Source organism: Cyprinodon tularosa, unplaced genomic scaffold, assembly GCF_016077235.1.
Source record: "Cyprinodon tularosa strain WSP-4 unplaced genomic scaffold, ASM1607723v1 ctg22, whole genome shotgun sequence".
Taxonomy (NCBI): Eukaryota; Metazoa; Chordata; class Actinopteri; order Cyprinodontiformes; family Cyprinodontidae; genus Cyprinodon; species Cyprinodon tularosa.
In genome coordinates, this window is record NW_024038821.1 from 1,889,870 (window position 1) to 1,911,217 (window position 21,348).

Below are 21,348 nucleotides of genomic sequence, written 5' to 3' on the forward strand. Positions count from 1 at the left end.
TGACTTATTTGCAATACAGCCCAGCATTAGAGAATAGAGTTATCAAGTCTCAAGACACAGCAACATGCTGTTCTTGAGACAGCCATGCTTGTCATGCTCTTTGCAGGTTTTGTCTTGGAGGACATGTCAACTGGATGTATGCTTATTCTCAGTATCATATGCAATGTTAGTCGGAATCTGAGGAAATTGTTTGAGGTCAATATCAGTTTTGATTTTTGATAAGATTGTTCCTGCTGTTTGCAATTTAAGACCAATTCAAAGAACACCCCTCATCCCCAAAAAAATAACCAAAAAGCAGTCATTTGAATACGATTTTCCTTTCAGCCAGTGGCCAATTTCCTGCTGTTACATAGCAACACAGCTAGTCTCCCCTCCCTGATATCAACCAGAATCATTTAGCGCTGTCACTGAAATCCCTGTAGGTAACTTCCAATGAGAAAGTCAGTCATACGAGAGAAATCTGGAGGCAGAGGCAGGGGGAAATGAGATAACATTCAGGAAGGGATACAGGGTGAGCAGACAGGGGTAAAAGATAGAAGAAAAAGAAGATGAAGACAATAACAAAGAATAATGAAGAAAGATGTTTGTGAAAAATGAGAAATAATGAGAGATTTCAGCAGGAGGGGATAAAACATAACAATGATGAATCGTTACATGTTAAAGTAGAGGTAAACCAGGCAAACATGGCATACAGGTTTAGCGAAGGCATCAAAATGACATCAAACCATGTCTGTAGTTTTTATTAATTTTTATCTTTAGGCTCACAAAGAGTTGTTCTTTCCCTACAGATACTTGTAGTACAAAAGCTGTCTTCAAAAAAGGTAGAAATCCTACAGCTGCAAGATTTACCAAATGAAGTGCAAATTGAAGAATTCCTGCTAATGACTGAAAACATTCCTTGACTCTTTGTAATGCTGAACATTGAATCTATTTGCAGACATCCACTTGCAAAGCATAAAAAATAAAACACTAAAGCAAAAACAAATGGACTCTTTTCTTTCAACACATTTCTGGTTAAAACTGTGCAAAATATACATTCAGTGCTTTTTAAAAGTTTACGCTATTCTTAAAATTATGTTACCATGTTACACCCACAATCATAAAGTGAGTTGTTTGGTTTTTCCTTTTTTGTCTTATGTGAAATACTAATGCATAATAAAACATAGTGAAGGAAGAAGATGACTTAGAATTAACCAGATTGATACAGAGTAGATTTCAAATTGAATTATACAAACTAATCTGGAATGTGTTTGCAAAAGGGAGGAACATTCAATATAATTCTTTTAGCTGTATCAGCCTCTGATGTTGAGTTTTTTAGCCAATCATAGCAGCAGCAGCTTGATTGGTTTCATAACTAGCAGAGTTAATTGATAAATCAAACTCCTACCAAATCCATTGGTAAAAGTAAAAAATCATGTCCTTTTGCACATTTTTCAAAAAGAAATAGAGGGTATTCCAGTTAAAACTGGTGAGAAAGTTAGTAAGCAAGCAGAATCAATTTAAAGAATGTTTATGCCTATGAGACTTTGTCACAATCTCACATTGACCATGAGAAGAAGGAGCTCTGGTGAGTTAACAAATCTGTCATTTTAGTCCTGCACAGCATTGCACATTATACACAACACCCCCATCTGGAAGCATGGTGGAGGGGGCATAAAGCTGTGGGAATGTTTTTCTTCAGAGACCTGGAAGCTACTCAGGGTTTAGGAGAAGATGGAAGGAGCTAATTATAGGGCAATGCCGGTATGTTTTAAAGGCTGAAAAACGGCAGAGACTGAGTGATGGTTAAAACTTTAAGAAATACCTTTAACATACAGCTAAGGCTACTGTAGGAGGGCTTAATATATTTGGGTAATAGCCCAGTCAAACTCCAGGCCTATGGAGGACCAACTCTGCCATATTTAAAAATAAATTAAATTTTTAGGCCTGTATGGAGAGTGAATTTTGTACTTGTGACAGTGCAATGACAATAAAAATGCTGGGGAAAAAATGTCCTTGATATATTTAGCTAGGAAAAGTTTTTCTAAGATTTTTGTCATCGCAACCATGCAAAGCTGGTGGAACCATACCCCAAAAGACTTGCTGCTGTAACCAAAGTTAAAAGTGGAAACCCAAGTGTGGGTTGAAGGTTAGTGGAACACCATGTGTTGGTCTATCACATAACATCCCAGTAAGTACAAAAAAATGTGTTGTTGTTTTAATATAACAAACTTGAGAAAGTTAAAGGGGCATGAATACTTTTGTAAAACACTGCAAGTTCATGACTATCAAATGAAACAGAACACATCCTGTGGGCAGCGCAGCACACCCAAGGGGACCCTTGAGTAGGTTAAATAAACAATGCCACTTCCACTGACCTTCACTTAACCCGTCACCCTCACACAAACAGTAAATCTGCTGCCCTCATCAAACAAAGTGAAATAAATATGTCCTGTTGTGATAAATTCAGGATGTGCAGCCCGAGAAACAGCTCTTAGTGGGACACATTTCCATTTTCCTCTTCGAGGCTGCAGGAAGTGTTAGCGCCTTGTTTGTGTGTGAGGTCATGAAGGCTTCAACTTGGAGAGGAAGGATCTTGGCTCAAGATGTAGACGGCATTGGCGTCACTGGTTTGGATCTCTCCTTGGTGAAGTCAGACAGCTGAGTGAGGACTTGTGGCAGTCCCGTCACCAGGCAGGGTGACTCACTCGCTCGGGAGCAGAGAGGTTAATAATAGTTGCGTATCACAGCTCTTGAAGTGAAATAACACAACATTAGCAGCTATAGCTGTACAAATGATCCGTAGCAATTAAAACCTTCTATGCATCGCCTTTCATTTGCTTTCTTCATGCGATGCTAAACTTTAAAATATATCACTGGATCTTTAAAGTGCAAGAAAACACAAATGGTAGTAGCTAAAGTTTTATACATAGTTTATGGGGTTGCTACAACTAATAACAGAAACCTTAATAGTTACCACATGATACTCTCCAGTCAAAGTATACAACAGCTTTAAACAATACACTTGATTTTTACAATATTTATCTTTACAAATTAAAGAAATTATTAAAATGCATCTGTTTGCAGGGAGGGAAGCACTCTGATTCATCAGAATGGATTTTTCCTTACCATGCTTGCAAACATGATTGATAAATTCTGCACAATTTGGTGATGCTTCCTCCAATCCCACTCTCTTAAAATTCATAACATGGCAGATGTAACTTAAGTTTATATAGTCCCGGTTTAACTAATCATTTAGTTTTACAAATATATAGTCCCTACCTTTAAGATATTTAAGTAACAACATATCAGTTATTACATATCTTTACCAGAAAGTACAATTTCAGCAAATATCTCTGTTCTTATTTTCCATAATTTGAAGTTGCAAATGAATTTCCCAAGATTCAGTGGGTTCACGCTAAAGATAATTAATTTAGCTTCTGGGTTTGGATTTGACAAAAAACAAAGATTTTAATCAGAAAGCTCATTTAGATTTCATCTATCTTAGATCTATCCATGCAGTTTTGAGGCTGAGGTTAGTGTTAACTTTTCCAGCCTGGAAGTAATCTTTTAAGATTATTTTGACACCACATAAGTGCTCAATATGTAGTGGAAAAGGTATAATTAGGGGAATCAGTTTTCCCTGAAGACCTTGAGAACAGACCGTTAGATTGAGCCACTGTGTGAGAGTGTGAGCTGAACAAAATTTTACCTAAACTCAACATTACAGCAGCTTCCACACTGTTTTTTTTTTTTACATCTTATATAGTAATTTCCTATATTCACCTGGGATTAGGGGTATTTTGCCACCGCACACAGTGAGGAAATGAAAAATCTCCAGAGCTCCCCATCAGAAAACGGCAGCAAAATCATGATAAAATTCATTCTGGATGTTTCGTTTGATTGTGCACCAAGCCTTTTTGTTATGCCATCACAAATACAATTGTGTATGTTTTAACTTGAATTTGAAGATCTTAGTCAGAGGAAGACAACCCCTGAATGGTTTTGCTAAAAGACTCCAGGTAGGTCTAGCATGATTTAAAGGATGAATATGTGAAAAAAAACACTTCACCCACATGGCTCATAGTCTTTTTAGTTATAATGGAGGTCCCATGGTCTTTCTAAAAGCTATGCAATATGCAAGATGTGCTAAACTTTGCTAATCTTTACTAAGGATCCCGTCCATTTTGCAGAGTAAATTAAAGCAAAGACATAAAGAAATGGTTAACAAGCAAGAAAAACTGTATTCCTCCCAGCTGGACGAAATATATAGTCCTAGACCACCAAGGGGCCCACTGGCTCCAGACTGAATGTGTGGCAAATAGTTTGCGGTGTTGAGAATAATTGCAAGGAATTATTGCAGATAAAATGGTCTTTCTGCTCATTGATTTAGGGATTTAAAATCATTTCCTAGCAATGTGGAGTCCATCACTCTACAGAAAGACATCATTCAAATGTGGAAAATGTTTGCGATAACTGCCAGACTTTTAAAGAATGGACATACCAGTGTGTTCGCCCTGAGGTCAAACCATGAAATACTTTTAGATTGAGTTCTTGAGGTTTGTTCTAAAGTTATAAAAACATCCTGCATACACAGTATAACTGGAAAAACTGAATAAGTAAAGCATGAATTTTATTGGACAATGCATAGCAGCATTCTTTTGGTTAAAAAAAAAGGACTTTTGAACAAACTGTGAGAGGTTTGGAGTAGCCCCTTTAGAAAAAAGAGGCCAAAGTTAAAAGGTAATTCAGTGTATACTGGTAAAGTAAAGTTGTCAAAGCATGTCCCTTTTGTTACCAGGCACCTCTAATTTGATAAGCAACCATGAGTTCAAACGTCACCCCAACTGTCCACCAGCATGGTGACAAATAACAATGTTCTACTGATGCTATAGATGGTCTAAAATGTTGAATTACTGTAGTATTCCATGTAAAAGGCAAATAAAGTCACACATAATTGTGAAGTTGCAGGGGAAAAAAGAGTTTAATATTTAAAAAATGTGCTGTAAATATATATTCAGCCACTTTGATTCACTTCTAATGGAAGCACCCTTCTCTCTGTTTATGGCTGAAAGCATTTTGGAGGTATGCATCCACCATCCTCCTATCCATTGTCCCTTGAGGCTGATATTTTTGCATTTTCTTTTTGTTCGTTTTCTTTGTTTGCCTCATGTGTAATTACCAGTCGGACTTCATGGAGAGCATCTCCGGACATCTCAAGTTTGGCTACAAAATCTTGAATAGATCTAGGTCAGACCTTTGACTATGCCATTCTAAGACATGACTTAACACTTGTGTGTCATTTGTCAGTCTAACTTTTAACCTAAAGAGGTATCACAGAGTTTTCTAATAATACTGCCACCTGTGGCCAAAAACACAAAGCTGCAACACTCTTATGCTCCTTCTTGTAGCTCACGCTCGTGCTTGAAAAGGTTTTTTTTTTTTTCTTTTTTTACCTTTTTCACCTTACATGAAGTTACCATTGGGGCCTGAGATGCGGATGCGGTCCCATTTGATATTTACTCGTTTGATGCCACATGCGCTGAACAGCACAAGAACTTCTAGCCCTAGGTAAATTCAGGAAAATAGGCTACAGGCTTAAAGATGCATCACTGCTACTGAGGTATAAGTCTGCTCATCAAACAATGTTTGAGTTGGGTCAAATAAAAAGGCTATTTTAAAGACATTAAAAAAAACTAAATAAGGTATCTTTAATGTTCAGTTTGCTCCATCTCATTATCAGAGCTACATCTGGATAGAACTTTACTTAGCTGTGACACCATCCTGGACTGCCGCTGTCAACAACATCAGTTATGAATAATGGAGTTGGGTCTGTTTTTCATAATTTTGTCCTGTTTCTCTCCTTGACATAACTATGGGCTCAGCTTTTAATGTGAAAACCTGTATATGTGGTCTTTCATCCTTTTACTTTGAAAACCTGCTTAGAGCTAATTTGTCTTTCCTAAACAGAGCCACCTATGGAGCTAGTTTACTGTTACCTTTTCTAACATAGAGAACATTTATTTATCAGTGCTTCTGTGTTACATTTGTGTGTCGGCTTCTGTCTTCTTTAACCCCCAGTTGTCCTCAGCAGTAGGCTGCTCACCCTGAGCTTGGTTCTGCTGGAAGTTTCTTCTTGTTAGAAGTTGTTTCTTTTTCCTCTCCACTGTTACCTTGTGCATGCTTGGTGTGAAGGATGGCTGCAAAGTCAAGAACATAATGCAAGCGAATGTCCACTGTTGCAACCTGCTTATTCAGGAGGATAGAAATCTGTATGTAGCTGGGGTTCAAGATAGAAACCCAGCAGAATAGATGAGATAAATATAAAATGCTCAACTAGTCTGTCTGTATAATTTGACTAAATCAACTGTATTAAACACCTTGAGATAACATGTTGTGAATCGGGGCAATATAAATAAACAGAATTAAACATGCTTTGAAATATATAGTAAATGTATTTAACTACTTTAACAGTCGGTGTACTGAAAATGTAATTATATTCTTCAGTAGTCTGTGTGACAAACACATTTAGGCAATGCACAAACTGAAGCAAGACATTTTCCTCTGTGTGCAGTCTTTCTAAATGGCTTATAGCAAAGCATGAATGTTAGTAAAGAACAGTTAAAAAACTTAAACATCTGCGCAGGTAGCCTCTGTGCCCAATTCCTGCTTTTTATTCACACTGATGGGATATTCCCATTACAGACCCTCACTTGAAAACTGGTAATTTCAGTGATTCATTGCTTCTAAAGATGAGCGATGACAAGACGAGGACATGCTGTCCCAGTCTGGCCTCTGCATGAGAACGCATACGCAAGTTCAGACACACTCATATATCTCTGCAATTCATGCAACATTCAAGCTGCTGCCATGGCAACCTGGATCTGTCTTCCAGCGAATATCACACGGGACCTCAAACATAAACACAAACACACATGGACACGCACAGTAAATTACACTTAAGGCACTCCATGCTCTAATCTCTTGGGAAAGAACACCAAAAGGTACATTTCATGCCTCCTTAGAAAGGAAAATGATGGCATGGCGTCATGATTCCCTTCAATATTGCAATACTATGCGTCACGGTGTTGTCACACAACTCTCTCATTGCATGATTATTGTCGAATTACTGCCACTTCCATCTTCTGAAGTGAATTATATCCTCTTTATGCCATAAATCCTTTAAATGCCTAAGCATTTCTTCGGTGTTTCCACCTGATGGGATGAAACAAGGCCTGAAACAGCTTTAAAACCGTGACACATAAAAATGAAATCTGTAGGAATAAAATCCTTTTAAAGAACGCTCCTCTCTTTTTTGATGAAAGATAACAGTAGTTGTGCACACAGCTGAATTAATGGTCTGTACAGAACAACCAGTTCTGTGCAGAGGATGGAAAGCATTTTAAAATAACTTTTAGGTAGAGGCAGAAAAGTGAAGCAGAAATTGATCAAATGCCAGCAGAGACATCACCTTCTGAGGCTTCCATCACTTAGTTCAACATCCTGCCTGTCTGAAAGGCTTCTCAATATGATACAACCATCTTTCATCAGTGTTTATACTCACTCACACACACATTTTGCATCCCAAATATGTGAATTTACTTATGAAATTGTTGTGCAAGATATCAGTTAACTCTAAATATTGTTTTAATGGCCTCAATTAATAACAGTCATTTCTTGTCGTACGGGCTACTCAAAGTGCCTCCCATTCAATTAAGCAAACTAACAAACACACACACATTCTTTCAACCACAAGAAGATCAGTAGACGTTGCCCAAAGGCACATCAACATGAAGAGACCTGGATCTGAACCAACTTCTTCGAAATTGTTCTAATGTGATAAAAAAAAAAGCCCAAGAAACAAGGGATTATTCTAAACAGTATTGCAAGGTAAACTTCAAAATAAGCGTTCTTATATTTTGAAATCCGGAAGTATGTGTTTTGTTGAAAAATAGACAATCTTAGGTAAGATTTCACAGCATTTATCTAGAAATGTATTAAGTAATAACACAGTCAGTAGCCTTTTCAAACTTCTTTGTTTGACTTGCTGCTTTGAATATTGCTGATGCTTACATTTGAGGTATGGGTCTCTTTTAGGTTTATTCTAACAATGAGAAAAGCAATAAGCATCTATACATCTTCACACTGAACCCAATAGAGTGTGAAGGTTCCTTTCTACTGTTGCCTCACTCTTGCTCTGAATGAGGAACTGCCACAAAGCCAGTGACTCATTGCAATCAGCTAAGCTGCCTTTGGTAGAGACTTTTCCCCAACTGGCACTATAAACTAAAATTAATTTCTCTGCATTATAACAGGAATATGCTTAGATTGACTCAAGTCAGCCAAGAACTGTTGAACTGTTTGTTAAGATCTAGAATGACATAGTAATCAAACCAATAATATTGTCATGTTGAAGCAGAGGCCATGCAGGATGGAGTTCACTACCAATTTGGTCTTTATTAATGTATTGTTATGTTGTAAGGTACCAATCTGAGATAAATTGGATCAGTTTGCCTTCTAAAGCACTCGATGAATGACATTTACTGAGATTAGATCTAGCATGAAGAAGGAAATTGATTTGAACTGGATTGAATGTAATCCCGATATATCATCCCTTCAAGAAAAATAAAACTGAAAGAAAGAAAGGTTTTGCTTCATAAGATGAAGTACTTTATGCTGATTTTAGGATTCTGTCTTGAGACGTGGTTCCCTGTTCATATTGGTAATCTGGTTGCTCCTGTATGATTAATACTTCCTGGTTTCCCTTTGAAAAGTCCCTGAGTTGCTCAGTGACTTTCTATCTTGTGTTTCTTGTTATGCAGTGTTTAGTCATGTCAGATTTAATTATAGTTTACCTGCCTCTAATGTTCCCCTTGTGTTTACCAGTTTTCATTGCATTTCCGACCCATTCCTTGCCTCTTTACCTTGCCTCTCAGTTTTTGCTCTCCCACTGTTGCGACATATTTAATTACTTTGACTCCCTTTTTCCAGTAATCACCCTCCTCGTTCAGCATTCACATCATTTGTTCTTTTCAGTCATTAGTTTGAAAAAGGGTCCCTCTCTCTGTACTTCCTTGCCAAGTCTTGAAAGTCGAGACTTAGATAACCCTTACTTTAACCTTTCACAATACCTACCACACAGGCAAAGTCTGCTTTCGGTAAGGTAACAACCAAGGTTGGTAAGGGGGTTTTAGGTGGAGCATTATGTGTGTCCTACCCTTGTGAAATCATCTCTAGCTCTACCTCTGAGTGTTTTTCTTTCTCAGTGGAGGGTAGCCCTTTAAACGGCACACTTCTAGAAGTAGAACGAAGATAAAGAGATAAGAGCTAAGGATGAGAACAGCTCATCAGCCTGTTTCTCAGTGCAGCACTTTAGCTTTGGGGTTTTTTTCTGCTGACTGGAGCTAGCTTTTAATGCTGACCTGGAAGATATGGGTCTGTATGCGTTTGACACACTGTCAAATTTTCAATCTGCCACCCCAACAGATTTCAGCATTTCTGAATATAATAGCCCACTCTCCCCATACGGGGTCATCTGATTGCTTGCTTCGTCAAAGAGAAACAGAACATCAGAAAATATGATGCAAAGACTTCCCCGCTGATCGTTTCAGCCCCAGATTCATGCAGATGCACTTTCTATTTTGATTTGATTACATTTTCTCACAAATCTCATTACCTTTTCTGTGAACACAAGCTCCGAAATTATGTATGCGTGAATGTAAATAACACAAGCATGATGCAATTATTGCACCCTTGGCAAATTCTATCCATTTCCAGCTGGGATGTGACCTGCTAAACAGCACGTTGTGACACAGACAAAAGCATTCTCAACAATGTAAGTTATTAGTCGTTTTACTCACTTTAAATTAGAGAAGAAGAAGACTTTTTTTTAATGGGAGCTTAGCTAGATTTGCATAAGTAAAGATTCAAAGGCTTTTTCAATCCCAGAGTAATTCATCTGACTAAACAGGCATGGGGCTCAGCTCTAGCTTATCTTAATCAATTATAAAAAGGTTTTTAAAAGTTTGAAAAACTTGTAAAGGCTTTCTCTAGCTGTATCAACAACAGGAGTGTTTCCCTTCGTTTATACATACCTTTGAGTACAATTAGCATAAGTAAATCCCACTATTTGCTTCTGGTACTAGTTTTTATTTTTAATTTGATATAAATTCAGGGAACTGTGAGTACCTCATATCTCTCTATGCCTTTTCACTTCCTGACTTCAGTCTAGATTTTATGAGCCCATGGAAACCAATAGTTTCTAAATTAATTCAAATGTGATCCCTTATGAATTGATATATTATCGTCAAAAAGGGTGTCATCTTAAAACAAAGTTGCTTCTGTTAAATAAAAAAAATTCAGAGGAGCCACATTCTTTTTGACAATAATTGACATAGAATGTTATTAGGCATCACAGCAGAAACACTGGCTCCAACTGGCAGATTGCTGTTGCATCAGATGAAAGTGATTGTGTTCCTAAGAAACATAATTGGAGCATTGAAAGGCTGGGACATTTTAAGGTGCTGTTTTAAAAGCCACAGAGTCTTCCCAAACACAGACAGGCACATTTTGTACCCAATAACAATATTCTCCCAAATGACTCCTGCAGCGCAGGTTGAGGTTCTGTATCAGACGCGGCACAGCGACAGCACAAATTGCCTGCCTGTTGCAGATGTTGCTCTGCAAAATGACTTTGTGGGAAGCAGTTTAAACGAGTGTACTGTTGTTCTGCAGTGTGCCGCTGGTGCCAGAGAGCCACTACATCATATGAAGAAGAACAGGTGGCTTTTGACAAGCAGCACAATTGAGGTGACCCCTGCGACTCTAGCTGTAATAACTGCCAAAGAATTGATAGAGTGAACAAAAAGGCAATCTCATGCGAAGGCGATAACGTCTTACTTTAAAAGTGCATTACACAATTGTTTTAGGGAGGAATGAAATTTGCAAGTATCCTGCAACAAGTAATTGGAAGTTGTTGGTGCAAGAAGATGATTTTGAAAGGATGTTATATACAGGTGCTGGCCATAAAATTAGAATATCATGAAAAAGTAGATTGATTTCAGTAATTCCATTTAAAAAGTGAAACTTGTATATTATATTCATACATTACATACAAACTCATATATTTCAGATGTTTATTTTGTTTAATTTTGATGATTACAAATGACAACAAATGAAAATCTCAAATTCATCATATCAGAAAATTAGAATATTGTGAAAAGGTTCAAAATTGATGGCCCCTGGTGCCACACTCTAATCAGCTAATTAACTCAAACCACCTGCAAAAGCCTTTAAATGGTCTTTCAGTCTAGTTCTATAGGCTACACAATCATGGGGAAGACTGCTGACTTGACAGTTGTCCAAAAGACGACCATCGACACCTTGCACAAGGAGGGCAAGACACAAAAGGTCATCGCTAAAGAGGCTGGCTGTTCACAGAGCTCAGTGTCCAAGCACATTAATAGAGAGGCGAAGGGAAGGAAAAGATGTGGTCGAAAAAAGTGTACAAGCAAGAGAGATAACCGCACCCTGGAGAGGATTGTGAAACAAAACCCCTTCAAAAATGTGGGGGAGATTCACAAAGAGTGGACTGCAGCTGGAGTGAGTGCTTCAAGAACCACCACACACAGACGTATGAAAGACATGGGTTTCTGCTGTCGCATTCCTTGTGTCAAGCCACTCTTGAACCACAGACAGCGTCAGAAGCGTCTTGCCTGGGCTAAAGAGAAACAGGACTGGACTGCTGGTGAGTGGTCCAAAGTCATGTTCTCTGATGAAAGTAAATTTTGCATTTCCTTTGGAAATCAAGGTCCCAGAGTCTGGAGGAAAAGAAGAGAGGCACTTCATCCACGTTGCTTGAAGTCCAGTGTAAAGTTTCCACAGTCAGTGATGGTTTGGGGTGCCATGTCATCTGCTGGTGTTGGTTCATTGTGTTTTCTGAGGTCCAGGGTCAACGCAGCCACATACCAGGAAGTTTTAGAGCACTTCATGCTTCCTGCAGCTGACCAACTTTTTGGAGATGCAGATTTCATTTTCCAACAGGACTTGGCACCTGCACACAGTGCCAAAGCTACCAGTACCTGGTTGAAGGACCATGGTATCCCTGTTCTTAATTGGCCAGCAAACTCTCCTGACCTTAACCCCATAGAAAATCTATGGGGTATTGTGAAGAAGAAGATGCAATACACCAGACCCAACAATTCAGAAGAGCTAAAAGCCACTATTAGAGCAACCTGGGCTATCATAACACCTGAGCAGTGCCACAGACTGATCGACTCCATGCCACGCCGCATTGCTGCAGTAATACAGGCCAAAGGAGGCCCAACTAAATACTGAGTGCTGTACATGCTCATACTTTTCATGTTCATACTTTTCAGTTGGCCAACATTTCTATAAATCCTTTGTTTTTATTGGTCTTCAGTAATATTGTAATTTTCTGATATGATGAATTTGAGATTTTCATTTGTTATCATTTGTAATCATCAAAATTAAACAAAATAAACATCTGAAATATATGAGTTTGTATGTAATGTATGAATATAATATACAAGTTTCACTTTTTAAATGGAATTACTGAAATCAATCTACTTTTTCATGATATTCTAATTTTATGACCAGCACCTGTATATATATATATATATATATATATATATATATATATATATATATATATATATATATATATATATATATATATATATATATATATATATATATATATATATATATATATATATATATATATATATATATATATATATATATATATATATATATATAGTTTTGTTTAGCTCTTATTGTCACAACTACAGAGCAATGAAATTAACTCTGCATGTAACCCATCCTGTTCTCAGGGACCCAGAGTGGCAGTCTGTGGAAGTGGGGCTCAAACTCAGAAACTCTGGATTCCAAGCTCTATGCCCTAACCACTAGGCTATGTCTGCACATTCAAGGCAGTTGTTCTTACTAATTCGATTTCCATTTTTTTTTTCTTTGTTTAAATTTCAAAATGGCTAAAAAAAATACCAGGACTATCATTTTATCAACTCTGATCGCAAGTTTACCTCGTGTTTTATTTTCAGTGCTGCTAAAGTGTTGTCCTTCCAGAGGCTTAATATTGGCTAGTTTTATTTAATGTACATTTGGGGTCATTGTCTTGCTGGAACACGGTGTCCAAGTTCAACTCACTGATTTAAGGTAAAGTTGAAGAATTTGGGCCTAGACCTTTATTAATTCATCCAATACGTGTAATGCAACACTACTACTAGCAGGGAAATGTATCCTCAGTATGATGCTGCCACCATCTTGCTTTACATTTGGCACAGTGTTTACAAGTTTGAAATCCTTTACTCCTCCTAAATATCCTAAATCTTTCTGTTATCACAGCTGTTTAGCTTTTAGAGTGGGTGACTAAAAACTTCACTCAAACTTGGAGGCATCAATTAGTAGGGCCTTTTTCTTCACTCTATGAAGTCTATGTAAAACTTCTACATCCCTTTTTTAACTGCAAAGGATCTTTCTGTAGAAAAGAAGTAGCTCAGCATCAGTGTGAAAAAAAACAACCTTCAGAGGCCCAGTCTGAGCCCAGTCTCTTTTACAATGAATCTGACTGGAGATTCCTGGGGGAATGAACGGCTGCTGCCTGCTTCTCTCTCACATGGCCCACTGCCAGAGCTTTAATTTAAGCTCCAGGCCTTCTACTGGGAGAGCGCAAGGGTAGAGGAAGCCCACCCCAGGCAAAAGCGTAGCGGGCTGGGCTGGTGGGGGTCTGGGATGCCAGGTCCTGTTCCCCAGAGTGGAATTGATGGCTGTTAAGCTCATCAATGGAGATGAGTCATCTGAGGCAGTCAGCCTCTCCATTTCTCCTGGCCTCCTTGCCTAAAGTGGAGGAAAGTCAACATGTTCTGCTTTTTTAAAACCTCTGTCAATAGTGTTAGGAAGAATATATATAGAAAAACAGTCAACCACCTCTGTGGCGCAATGAAGACTGAATTATAGTTTGCATGTGTCGTTTTTGCTGCTTGATGGTTGTTTTCATGTGCTTTTAAAACCTTTAATGAAAAATTTCCACATCCCTCTGATTGCCAAAGGTCAGATGCTTTCAGGCAGACAGCAGTAGGCTGATGGTGGTTGACTGAACATGCATCTGATTCCATTTGGGCTTGTTTCAGTTTCAAATCCTCCCACCTTCCTGTCTCATAATCACTCCTACAGACCTTTTCATATCAATTTGTGTCCCGACTAACGCTTCCGATTGACAACCAGCAATCGTGACGCCTTAACAATTTTAAACTGTGGTATTGGCCGGATGTTTGTTGTCCACATAATTTTCCATGATTGCTTAAAATGGCCAGCGGCAACGTGAACTCCACAACACTGTTGTGCTCCTTCCATGACACAGAAAGCACAGGCTGTTTTCTGAGCTCCACAAGCTGCTGCGTACATGGGTGGTGACTGCTCTGTAAGTGCTATCTTTAAAATTTTGCGGCGAGCACGTTACCAGGACTTCTATTCGGCTGCCAGAAGTCATGTAACAGCACTGAACTGAAGCAGAGCGTGACAAGAAAGCACAATGCATTCATTTTCATCAAAACATCCTGCTTATCAAGCCCCGGCTACCACAAGTACATCTTAGTGTTGCTACAGGTCATCAGGCCCTTTGTGTACAAGCTCATGTTGTGTGTGTATGTCTGCAAAATCTTGTTGGTGCAACATGAATGTTAAAAGCCACCATTATGGCTCTAGAAATTGTGTGATTGCTAACCAGAGTCATGTTGACATGTCAACCCCATATTGTTTACCATCTGCATATACAGAGGTTCTTGGACTGAGCTGGCAAGGACATGATTTGAGGTATGAAAGGTGCGAACAGGAATACTCTAAGGTGCAAGATAAGCAAAAAAAAAAAAAAAAGTCCCCTCTATGCTGCTATTTCAGCATACATGACTATAACGTACCGACCAAACATGTCAAGTATACTCTTTTCTTTTTTGTTTTGTTTTCTCTTAATTTGCTTCTATTATGAAGCTGTGATATGTACAGTAGAAATTAATGAGGTAGAGTTTCCCTCTCTTACATTCAAGCACAGAATGAACACACAGGAAGCTGCTGTTGTGACTCATTGCCAACATAATTTAGGTTCCGAATAGCATAGGACTGCTCATGAGTCACAGTTTCCACTGTAGCTCCCGCTCTCCCATAGCAGCTTTACATCCGTGTGTGTGTGCACAGGTGTGTGATAATGTATTTGCTAGTACAGTGTTTATTGCACAGTGAAAGAGGGAAACCACAGTCTAGCCTTTCTCTTATTTTCCCATTCTTGCAGAAGTCCTGCATGCTCCACTATTTCTAAAAAACATTATTTGAATGCCTGACTAAATAGCCATACCCTTTGATTATTTATGCAGTTTAAGATTCATTGTATTTTCATAATGTATTAAAACAGAGGTGAATAGGTTTTAAGTAAAAGGAAATGCTGAAAAATTGATAGCTACAAAATTAACACCTCCCATCCAGTTTGTGGTACACTTGCACTCGATCACGTTGATTGCCGGGTTTATATTAGCAGCACCTAAGCTTTGTCACACATGACTTTTGTGTCTCATTGGCGTCGTAACCAAAATTCAATATTTATATACTGTACTTTGGACCTGTAAAAATGTATAAAACAATTATTTGTATTGGCTTACTATGCATTTTTTTCATTATAATTAGTACTCTTATTCTACACCACTCTAGATGTGCTGTGGATTTATATGTTTTGCTCCTGTAAATATTTTTTAGAGAATAAAAAGCCTTGGACATCTCACAGAGGAATGTTATGTTATCCTTAACTTGAGAGTATGGCACAGCAGCAAACCAATAAATACATTTGGCAAGACACCAAAACCGATAGACCAGAAAAGAGGAGCATTATTCACATTAGGAGAAAGGAAGCTGCTAGTAAATTGAAACTCTGGAAGAGTCGTAGAAATCCACAGCTAATGCAAACATATGTAAATGGGTCAGCAAGTTTGGCCTTTACCAACGAATGGCAAAGTAGTGACAAAAATGTGGAAGAAAGCCTTTCGGTCTGATGAGACCAAAATAAAAATTTCTGGTCGCCATGAAACACTTTTTGTGGAGGATAATCTATGCAGGACAGTACTAAGATTCTAGAAGAAAACCTGCAAAAGACTTGAGAGAAGCAAAAAACAAACAAGCAAACAAACATAAAGATACAGCCTTGTACAAATTATTTTAGTATTAGTATATTAATGTGTTCAAATTGTCCTTAACCTCCTGGAGAATCCATTAACTTACTTGAAGAATAATATTTTGTGATGCTGTCTATCAAATATGAATGTATATAAGCTATTTCGTTAGAAACTATTATAATATAAAATTCCAATAGACACTTCTGAGCTTTTTGTTATAATGTGCAAATTATAAAAAAAAAATCCTTGGCTTATTTAGATCCTACAAAAGAAATAGGAGTGCTGTTAGAGTGCAGCTGAGTTAGAGGAGCTTTCAAAGGGGAATATTGTCTTCAGCCTGGCATATCTTCGTTTTTCTATAATAAGGCTCATCATGTGGCACACTTCAACTATCTCAGCATTAGGTGAATTATTAGCTTCTCCTGCACAACAAGCAAACTTCAAAGTGCAGCCGGACTTAAGCTGAGAGTTGTTGGCTCAGACTTCAAACGTAGCCTTACTGTAACTTCGCTGCACTGTAGATGAAAAGCAAAGGATGTTTTTTCTCTTTTTTTTTCCATTCCACAGATATTAGGCACCATGCCTAATATCTGTAGAAAGCTTCTGGAATCAAGACTTTGATATGAAGCTGGAAGCCAAAATAACAGACATTCATTGTGATATCTCTGAAAAATTTTAGGAATCCTTTTTACCAATTAAGAGATTAATATGATTAAACATGAATAACTGAAATGAATGTTTTATGCATTCATTGGTTGCATATTAAAGAAGAAATTATGTCCATGTGATTCATTCTGACTGTTACATGATCGAAAAAAACAAAACAAAACACTGTGGCTCAATTATGAGGAAATAAAGGAGTTAAAAAATATGAAAGTTGTGCTGGTGTTTTTGCTCACTTTGAAGTCCGCATTTAGCGTGTGGCTCTGCATCACGTGCTTTTCTGCTGGCCAGGTCACGTGGGAATCCTTACTGGAAGACAGGAAACGCTGGTCTGTGGTGTCTCACACGCCTCACATGTCTCTCAAAAGATGTGCGAGTGCTCATTCATAATGCATTAATGGACAGGACCACGGGAAAGCCTCTCTCTCATGGTGGGGGGAGTATTGGAGGGCTTGGATTCATCATAGCATGATACAAAATCACTGCAGACAGATCTATAAAATAGCTGAGCTTATCAATGGGTTTGTATTCCATTAGAAGAAAGTGCAAATTTAGCTTGAGGAAATCACCAAACTTGTGGTTCATGATTACTGTTATCTCTGCGGAACTGCTGAAAACACGTTGGTATGCCCGCTCTTTAAAAAAAACTGATGCAAACCTTTGCAGTCTTTGCTCCAGCCAGGAGCCCTGTAGCATGCAGTCTCTCCAACATTAGGTCTCTTGTTGTGGCTATCATCAGAGTATGATGCAAGGTAGGACTGTGAGTGAGAAACTTGCAGCTGGTGGCTGTGCTTAGCCCCAGGGAGACAAACCTCACCTTGAGTTTTTGCTGATGAGGGCTGTCTTCTCTAGAAGTATGCAAATACAAGGAGGGTTAAGAAAAGTAGCAATGAACAGGTTTGCTTGACTCGATGAGGAGAACAACAATGGCACACGACATTAGCAAGGAAAAGTGCATTAAAGTATATATTGCTTGTGCAAGAAAATGCATCAAATTAAAGGCAAGCTTAGACAGAATAAAGAATAAGATTGCAGATGTTTTAATGTTCACTATGCCGCCTGAAGCTCATCTGGAACTGAGTATTTCAGCCTGACAGTACTGACATGAATAAAATTGCTTGAACCTTCTGGGAATCCAATCTTCTCAGCTGAAGGCTGTCTTTAATGCTAGCATGTTTTGTCTCTTCATTCTTGAATTATTTTTCCAACTCAGAAAAGTCGACAGAGGATACAAATAGTGCATGAGAGCAAAGAGGTTAAACCAATTTAGTAATTCAGCTAAAGGGATGTTTGGACTGTGGGAGTATATGAGTTCGAGTGGTTGGACCTGTTTGAGAGCAAGGTGGGCGCAGAGGTGGATGTGGTTACTGGGCAGAAAGAAAATGAACACGATGGCCTCCTCCCAACAGCATGCATCCTGGTGTTTAACAACATCCTCTGTTTTTCCAAGCAATTATCATCATAATCGCTCAGCTTCCTGCCCATTAGTCCCTTATATTGCTCTGTGGGGGTCATACTATGGTGCATGCTCAGATAAATGTTATGTTAGGAACATGTCAGATTCACAATTTTAAACTAAATATGTCTTAACAGTATAAATGTCTCTATTTAAACAACCAGTGACCCCTAATGAGTCACTGGTCTAGAGTAGATTTCAAAGGCATTCACACCCCTTGAGCAACAGGCTCATGACTTTATATATCTGACCCCATAAAGTGCTGCATGATTGTAAATTAGTGATATGAGTCATGGTTTGGTTTTGTGAAATGTCACTTCCAATGTGAAGTCTTTAGGTGTTTCAAAAAGCTTTCTTCCAAGATGGTCTTGTGCATTATTTCAATTAAACTCTGACCCGTTTCCCTTTCCCTGCTGCAGAAAGAATCTCCTCAGCATGTAGCTCCCACTGCTATGTTTGACAATGGTGATGGCCTGTTCAGGGTTATGAGTGTTTTGCACGTGGGCCACAGGGTTTAATTCTGTCATCATGTGAGCAGAGCAACTTCAACCACATTTTTGCAATGTCCTGCGCATGGGTTGTATGAAAACCACATACAGGGCTTTATGTTGCTTCTTGTTCACCCTCAGAGAAACCTTCTCAGAAACGCTTAAATTGCACACAGATACTCTGTTTGGTAATAATGTGAACATGGTTGATTGTTGAAGTGCATCAGATTAATGGGACTGAAATCAATTTCTGATCTATGATAGAACAGCTTTAAAACCTACTTTAATTGTGCTGGTATTAGACGACAAAGTTATAAAGAGGTGTGAATACTTTTTAAAGCCTTATTAATATATGTTTTACAACATAGTGCATGATCTTGGCTTATCACATGAGATAAATGCTTGTTTGCACTACTGCATACGAGCTCACTGTGTGTGTGGTGCTGGCTGTGGGGGGGTGGGGTTGTTGTATGACTCAGCAGACCTAGTTTAATAAATAAATAGATGTGGGTTTCACAGACTGAAAGTATCAGTCTGTAGTTGCAGACATCAGACCTACTGTGCAGCAGAAATAAGAGGCTGAGGAGAGCCATGCTAATGCATCATGACCTGATGGATGAAACAAACCTGCTTGTCACTGACCTTAAAAGCTTCATACTGTAAAACCCTGTTTTTTCTGCATGTAATTAAACCAAAACTCATCAATCTGAAGAAAGAAAAAAAACATTGACGGTTTCAAGGTAAACTTGTGGGATCTGCAATTAAATCTGAATAAACTCATAAACATGTTGCACTCCGCGGGGAGGAGACGCTTCAATAAAAAGCTAATTTGTTGTGACTATGAAATTTATTGAATTCCAACTTTTTTCATCTGCTTTACATCTTTTCTGCTAATTACAGCAGCGAGAAAATGCTTCCTTTGCATATCTAAGCACGACAGAAATTTAAAGAGCAACCAAGTTATACAGTGAGACAAAGAAAGGGGGAAAAAGCCTGTATAATAAGATTACTGTCATGTGTTCCACCCAATCAGTATCTCTCTCTGCATGGTTTGAAGATTTGGTTCCATTTGAGCCAACCCGGATAGAATCATTAATAACTTTTTAATCAGGATGCCTTGATTAATAATTTACTCATGCAATATCTCGTGAAGAACGACAGCGAGACAGTTTACAATATATGGCGTTTGCTTTCACTTCCTCTCCTTTCAATAATCATAAAAAAACCTCAGCTGCATATCACAGCTGAAGGTGTCTGTGCTAAACCAAAGGGAAATTTGGATTTTTAGAGTTCTGGATTGAATTTTGTAATAAAAACAATAAAAAAATACACAGGTTACATATTAGATTGGATTATTTAAACGTGAATTTGACCAGGGTTGATCTAAAACACAATTTGAAATGAATTAAACATAATTTCAAGTTGGGAAACTTTTAGAAACGTCTGTTTTTTAGTCTTTTTCATTTACTTACATTTCATGATGGTGATCATATAACGAAATGAGGAGAAATCAGTTTTTAGTCAGTCAAGGGCAAGATTTGCAATTGTGGTTTGGAAGATAACAGCCTCTGTGTGTGATTAATGAAAAAGTCATCATATTAAAATGAAGATGATTTAAGATGCTGATTCTCATCACTGCCATTTCCAGCCTCGTCTTCCTTTGAGCGAGTGAGTGTTTGCTTACAGCCAGAACATTGTGCTTGCAGGCCACATTATTGTCACCTTGCTGAATTGCATTAAGGAAATTCAGAGAGATAGTGAAAAAAGAGGAAGAGGCTTTTTTTTTTGCAGGCAAAGCTAAAATGATTGTGTCATCACTGAAAAAGGGGTTGATTTTATCATGCCAGTTTGTTAATTAGCCTTCAGACTTCAACAAGCTTGTGTCTTAAAGCAAAATGTAAGGGGCAGAGTTTACTGTTTTATCACAGCAAAGAGAATGTGAGCTCTCTGAAGCCTAAAGGGAAAAAAAATCAAACATTTTATTATGATAATAATAAAAAGGAGAACTTGCTGCTCAAGCCAAATTCGAACAGATTTGAATGTGCTTTGAAAACAAGCCGAGAGAAAAAAAGCACATTGCGTGGATGTTTCCTTTTACACAAGCCTCTGAAGACATGTAGGAAATTGGCCTATTTTTTGCTAAATCAAGAGTTAATATGAATGAAAATCCAGGCTTTTATCAGGAAGCTGCGGTTGGTGACAATGTCTACTGTTCAAATCAGTAAAAAGAGACTGTCATTGTTGTGTAATGTTACTTGGAAATAAATAGCAGCACCAAAATGCATGAACAGTATTGCAATTTTTGTCATTTTAAAACCACAAACTTGAATTTACTTAATTCTGTTTAAAACAGGGAAAAATAACCCATGGATTTTAATGTCTTTAAGAAATCAACATAAAAAAAGTCTAATTAAATTTATTACAAATTTTTTTAGTTTTTCAAAGCATTTCCTAGCCTTCTACAGGTTCCCCTTTATTGTCTTGAATCTAGATCAATCCACCTTCCAATCAACCAATTATTTACAGAATCTGGGCTATCTATCTGAAATATTGCATACTAGATCGT